The sequence below is a fragment of the Carettochelys insculpta genome, unplaced genomic scaffold (assembly GCF_033958435.1).
Source record: "Carettochelys insculpta isolate YL-2023 unplaced genomic scaffold, ASM3395843v1 scaffold_0035, whole genome shotgun sequence".
Taxonomy (NCBI): Eukaryota; Metazoa; Chordata; order Testudines; family Carettochelyidae; genus Carettochelys; species Carettochelys insculpta.
In genome coordinates this window covers 223,552-229,551 of record NW_027439072.1, presented here as the reverse complement: position 1 = coordinate 229,551, position 6,000 = coordinate 223,552, and the positions used below count along the sequence as shown (strand labels likewise).

The 6,000-nt window shown below is 53.6% G+C and overlaps 1 non-coding gene across 1 annotated transcript; it reads right to left on the bottom strand.

Annotated features, from left to right (window-relative positions):
* Positions 1-707: 707 nt before the first annotated feature.
* TRNAL-UAG (transfer RNA leucine (anticodon UAG)) lies at positions 708-789 on the bottom strand. The gene has a single exon. It is a non-coding gene; the product is annotated as a tRNA-Leu (tRNA).
* Between the last annotated feature and the right edge of the window lie 5,211 nt (positions 790-6,000).

Sequence of the window (6,000 nt, the reverse complement as noted above, 5' to 3'; positions counted from 1 at the left end):
CCACATTCCCTCCCCTCTTGAGAAGCCCTCTTCATTTTAAAATAAAACTGATTCTAACTACAGCAACAAATATGGAATAAGCCACTGTACTGTTGGCAGAAATCCTACATCAAAAGCACTGTAAATACGACATAACATGGTCTCTAGTCTCGACAGGCGGTCGCTTGGATCTGGCAGACCTTCTCTCAAATCCGGTTCCTGATGCAATATCTTGTTGTGTTGGCAACTACGGTGAAGTCATCCAATGGGGTTGGGTGTTGGCATCATCTCCTTTTGGTGCACAGGCAGGTTTCCAAAGGACCCCGCAGACTTTGAAATCCCCCTATTCCTATCAGCAGAGCAGCTGGCCATTAGCATGGCTATTTTGAGGTTTTGGCCAAATGTGGCCACAGCCCATTTGTCCTTATTGATCCTCATGACATTTCTTTTGACCCCACCCTGTAATTTATCCAAGTCACTCAGGAGCCTATCCCTACCCTCCAGCAGATCTACCTATTCCACTAGTTTATGGTCATTTGCAAATTTGCTAAGGGTGTAGTCCTGCCCCTCATCCAGCTTTTCAATAAAGATGTTGAACCTTGCAAGACAGAGAACTGATCATGAGGACATGATACTTGAAACCCATCTCCAAACAGAGATGTCAGTTCCAACAGTTGGGGTGTGGCCATCAATGCAGCTTTCTATCCATCTTCCAGTTCATAAAAAGATGGCAGTGGTGGGATTTGAACCCACGCCTCCAATGAGACTGGAGCCTAAATCCAGCACCTTAGACCACTCGGCCACACTACCTACAAAAGGCACCTCCCACGAGCATCAACCTCTCTTGACAGTTCCTCAGTTTCAGAACAGTTTACACCAAGAGTACATAGGAAGTTTTAAAACGCCTCCTATGTCATACCAAGTGAAAATGTCAGCAAGTTTTCAATAAAAGGGGGCTGTGACACAGTATTCCAAAAAGATGGCTTTTAGCACATCCTAACCTTCCCCTGCCGTCTCTCTCAGCTGCTTTTTATCCCAGATCACACTGACACACAGAGGAAGGTGATAGGGATTACTGGTCATGATACTCTTAAAGCTGGAGTCACAGTTCCTGAGTGCAGCTGCCATCCTCTGCTCTAGCAGCTGAGCCTTTGAAGGGCTCCCCACGTGGGCCAGGGTAAGCAGTGACTTCTGGATGGACGTGATGGGAGGGGAACCCAACCCAGATAGAACTTCTGTAGCTTTGTGGCTGTTACATTTGCTTTACATGTGCAATGTACTTGTTTAAAGCCCCATGAAAACAGCCGTGCTTTGGTTGCTTTGCTCCCCTTTGGGGCTGAGAAGAGCTGGTCTCATTCTGTCTCCGGGGTAAACCCAACTGCTGTGTGAAAAAGGGTAGAGGTATCAGCAGAGCTTATACGTCGCTCTCAGACTGGGGAAGCTACACAAGTTCGGCCGGTCTTTTTCAGGAGGCTTGTGTCTTGGCCTCCTCTGCCCTTGAGGATTGACCGACTGAGGCCGGCTCTCCTGCTGGCCTCCTTTGCGTGACTTGCTAAAGGAAGAAGTGAGGCTGGAACGGGGCAGAAGAAGGAAGTAAAGCTGAGGCAGGCAGGAGAGCAGCTTAGCACCTCAGTGCAGTTAATGGAGCACCACTCTTTCTCCTGCCAAAGCCTGTGCAGGTGAGGCTGGCTGCAGGGAGGCAGAATCCGGTGCCTGTCCAATGGTGCTCCAGGAGTGGCTCCTGGTACCCCAGGAAGAGAAGTGGGATTCTGGGTGGAAGGAAAACCAGCAAAGCTCTGTCTGAGTGAGTAAGGAGCAGGTCCTGGGTGGACTGGGCAGTGGTGGTCTTGAGGGGCTCTCTGTCAGCCTTGGGGCAGCAGGGACCACTGTCCCTTTGTGACTGAGCCAGGCTGGTGGTTCATGGCTTTGGATGTGTCTGGTTGTGAGCAACTGGGACCACAAACCCTCCACCTGCCTGTGTGATGGGCAGATGTGCTTAATATGACATTTGAGGGAAATGGTTTAGCTGTCAAATATCAGAACCTCTTTTCTGTGTGTGAACAGCCTTTGTAGCTGGGTGCAGGATGTGTCTGTCCGTCTGTCTGTCTGTGCTACAGAGCGTGTGGTAGGTTTCTGGGTCACACTCACAGACGATTGGGCAATACGCTGCCTAGCCTGCTTAATGGCCCATCCTGTAGCACCTGCTGTCTTGTTGGCTCATTGGGAAAGCGAGGGGTACAGCTGAAGGCTCAGCAGCTCGGCTCTGCATGCAGTGTGGGCGTCTCAATTATCGGTAGCAGCCGAGGGCAATTTGAGGCCCTGTGGTCAACATCTAGCCTGTTAGCCCCCTTGTCTGTACGCTTCAGTCCAGGGTCATGCTGACACTGCACATCTGTGTTCTGAAGCATCTAAACGCTGGGCTTGAGATAGGCGCGTCTGTGCTTTCAAACGCTCTAAGACTGTGCTGTTCCTTTGTGCTGTGTGCTCAGAGGCACCGAAAAGGGGCAAGATGGAGTAGAGCTGGGGGATTGTGTCTGGCTACAGGACCCCAGGGGCTCCCGGGCGGGACAGTCACACGGACACCTGCCTCAGGCCCTGTGGCTGGTGCTGCAGACTGATCTATTGCTCTCAGTGTCAGAGAGAGGGGAGTTTGACATTCAACCCCAGAAGCAAGTGTCTGCCCCTTTCCCAGCTGTGCACAGCCCAGCTCATCCCAGCTGCTGGGAGAGACCAGAGCCCCTGAGCCAGCCTTGGGGACAGGCCCTTCTCTCACAGGCAGCTGCCCATGTCAGTGGCTGCAGCTGAACCAGGGCTTCCCCCACCTCATCCCCATGTCTGGCCGGGGCACTGCACCCCAGCTGTGTTTGGGGCCCTGCTCACCCCAGGAAGCCGCACTGCAGGGAACAGGAGTGAGAGTAGAACTGTTGGGCCAAATCTGCCCATCCTGTTTCCCTGGCCAACCAGCAAGGTGCAGAAAGGTTCCTGGCAGGATTGACTTTGGGAAGGATGAAAAACTTGCAGCACATGAAGATGAGGGGGTGAAGGTGATTGATTGCTAATCCATTGTGCTCTGCCTGCAGGGGTTCAAATCCCATCCTCACTGCATCTTTCTTTGTTGATTTCCAGCCCCATTGTTTGCAACTTCCAGCACACCTGAGTTTGCCCCCTCCCAGCTCCTGTATTGGGCAGACTCCAAGCACAGGACACCTCTGTGAGGCTGAGCTGAGCTCTGGCTGCCAGAGGTGGGGGGTGGGATGATTTCATTTGCCCTGAAAGTGCCAAGTCTGACTGAAGTGTCAGCTCCACTCACCTCTGCCCCCTTCAGGGCTGCTGTGTGGGGCTAAGCAGGGCCCCAAACACAGCCAGGGGTGTAGTTCCCTGGCAAGGAGGGGGCAGCCCTGACTCAGCTGGGGTCAGGCACAGGTGCAGCTGCCTCTGAGTGAAGGGCTGGTTCCCCAAGGCTTGATGCAGTGCTCTGGTCTCTCCCAGCTCCTGGGCTGGGCAGTGCACATCTGGGAAAAGAGCAGATACTTGCCCAGGGGGAAGGAATGTTTCTCTGCCCCTGACAGCAATAGATCCAGCCACAGGGCCTGGGGCAGGTCTCCATTCCACTGTGCCATCCTGGGCAAGTCCTGAGTTCTTCTGTGCTTCTCAGCAGCTAGGGAAAAGCCTCTTTGGGACATATCTCCTGCTCCACAGCTGAAAGGAGCACACAGGAGCTGCTGGGTTCAGCTCCCAGGGGTGCCGGGCTGCTACCTTCTGCAGCCCCTGGTGTTGGCCCTGACAGGACATGGGGCTGGAGGGACCTTTGTTCTGACGCACAATGGATGTTCTGAAGGTTCACATGCTGGTGACAGGCCAGTGCTCCAGGCCCCCCTGGGACACTCCTGCCCTTGTGGGAAAGGAGCAGCTCTGGGCTTTCAGGTCAAACTGCACATGGCGGCTGCCACACTGTGGGGTGGCTCTTGCAGTGCTGCTGAGGGCGGCTTTGTGTGCTGTGTCTGAGACTGGAAACCCCAAGCCCCTCTGGGGTAACGACTGCAGCAGGACAGGTCAGTGTCCTGGCCCCAAAGCAGCCAGACCCACTGAAATGCTGGAGAGTCCAGGGAAACACTTCCCTGCCCCTGGGCTGTTTTCATGGGTGAAACTCCCTTCCAGCATTGACCTGAGTGAGACGCTGACACAGCCACTTCCCAGCCCCAGCCCAGGGCACTCACCCACTAGCACTAGTAAATGTTCTACCCCTGGAGCGCATGACCCTCAGAATAAGCAAATGTCCTGACCCGCACAGCTCATTCCAGAGACCACAAACTCTCTGCAGCTGCCCATGGCTCCTTTCCACCGAGGCTGGCGAGATGACTTGGTTATTATGAGTCTCCTAATGCTCCCATGAGGGGTTCAAGTCCTGCAGTACCTTTTAGCTCACCTTTGCTTGTTGTCCTGGCTGCAATGGACAAATAGGCTCTACGATGCCCAGGGGGCTGTGCAGGGGTCAGCCTGGAGGGTGGGGGGTTGCTGGGTATCACTGTTGGCATCACCAAAAGAATTCCAAATGCCTCTGTCCAGGGGTGCTGGTGACTGGCAGTAACCTGCTGTTACAGTTCTTGGCATCCTCTGTGTTTCTGTGCCTGTCACCTGCCTGGTCACACAGATTTGCTGAGCTACTTGGGCAGGTGAGATACATGCAACAGGGCTGGTTGTGTCAACCGCACAAGTCTGCCACTTGCGAGCATTTTGGTGGGTGCTCCATTTTCTGAGAGCAGCCGCAGTGGAGATGTCGTTGTCTCCGGCAATAAGAGTTCAAACTGGGGCTCGTGGGGTAGATTTTTGTGCTTCCTTTCATGCTTACTAAACTGTGCTGTGCATGGGCTGTGCCCCAAGGGGTCTGTTCCCTCTGGGTGCCCAGAGGTTACCTCACAAATGAGCCTTTTGGGGGAAGGAGTCACTCACTGGACCTCTCTCCCCTTCAGTCTCAGGGTGAATTGCTGACCCATGGCTGTGGGGCTGGCATCAGCCTGGCTCACTCGTGTCTTGCTTCGGTAGCTCTGAGCCAATGTGTGAGACTCGGCAGTTATGTCTCTTTGTTTCTCTGCTGCATTGGTCCTTTCTGCAGCTCCCTCTGTGGGAGGACTCTGCCTGGCCCTGTGCCCAGCTCTGCCCCCTGCCTGGTGACTGTTTACTGCTCAGAGCCACAGGCTTGTTCCTGGGCCTGGGTCAGTCTCTGTTGCTGCTGGCTGAGTATGACACGGCATAGGTGTGTCAGCCTGCACCAAGGGCATTTCTGTGTCACACTCCTGAGTCCCCCACCTGTGGGTCTGGTTCTCCTGCCCAGTGCAGCCCATGGCAAGCAGAGCCCTGTGCATGTGCAGCGTACTGCACCTTTGTGTGATCGATGGGAACAGAAACCTGAGCCTCGGAGGCTGGGAACTGAGGTAGCTGAGGGACGGGTTTGCTCAGTTTTCGCACATTTGCAGAGGAAAGTGTGAAGTGTTTAAATCCATGTCAAGCATCCAGTGCAACCCCAAAACATACTGGAGCCAGAGGTGAAAATGGATTTCCATTAAGAAAACCATCCAAACAGGGGCACCTGGGATAGCTTCATCTGCAGTCAAGTGTTCCACCACTGAGCCAGGCTCTCTATCACTGGAAAATGGTGAGAGGTTTGTTATTATGCAGAGGACGCTCCAGCTTTCCTAGCAGCAACGTGCCTCTGACTATATGACTGGGAAAGGGATCATTGGAAATTGTGCTGCCAGAGCAGTTTAAAAGGTGTGTGACACTGTGAAAGTATTGAACCCCAAACGGATTAAATGTCACTGGTACGGGCATGTTCAATGCATCCCAGCACCTTCTTACTGAAAACAGTGCGCTCATATTGTCACGAGGGCTGACATGTTAGCACTGTAAAAGCTCTGTTGTCCAGCACCTCAGGGAACCAGGCTGTGGGGTCACCACCTGTGCCAGGTAGAGAAGTGACTGACACTGACTGCAAACCCAACTATATCTGATTGATTGGTGGGT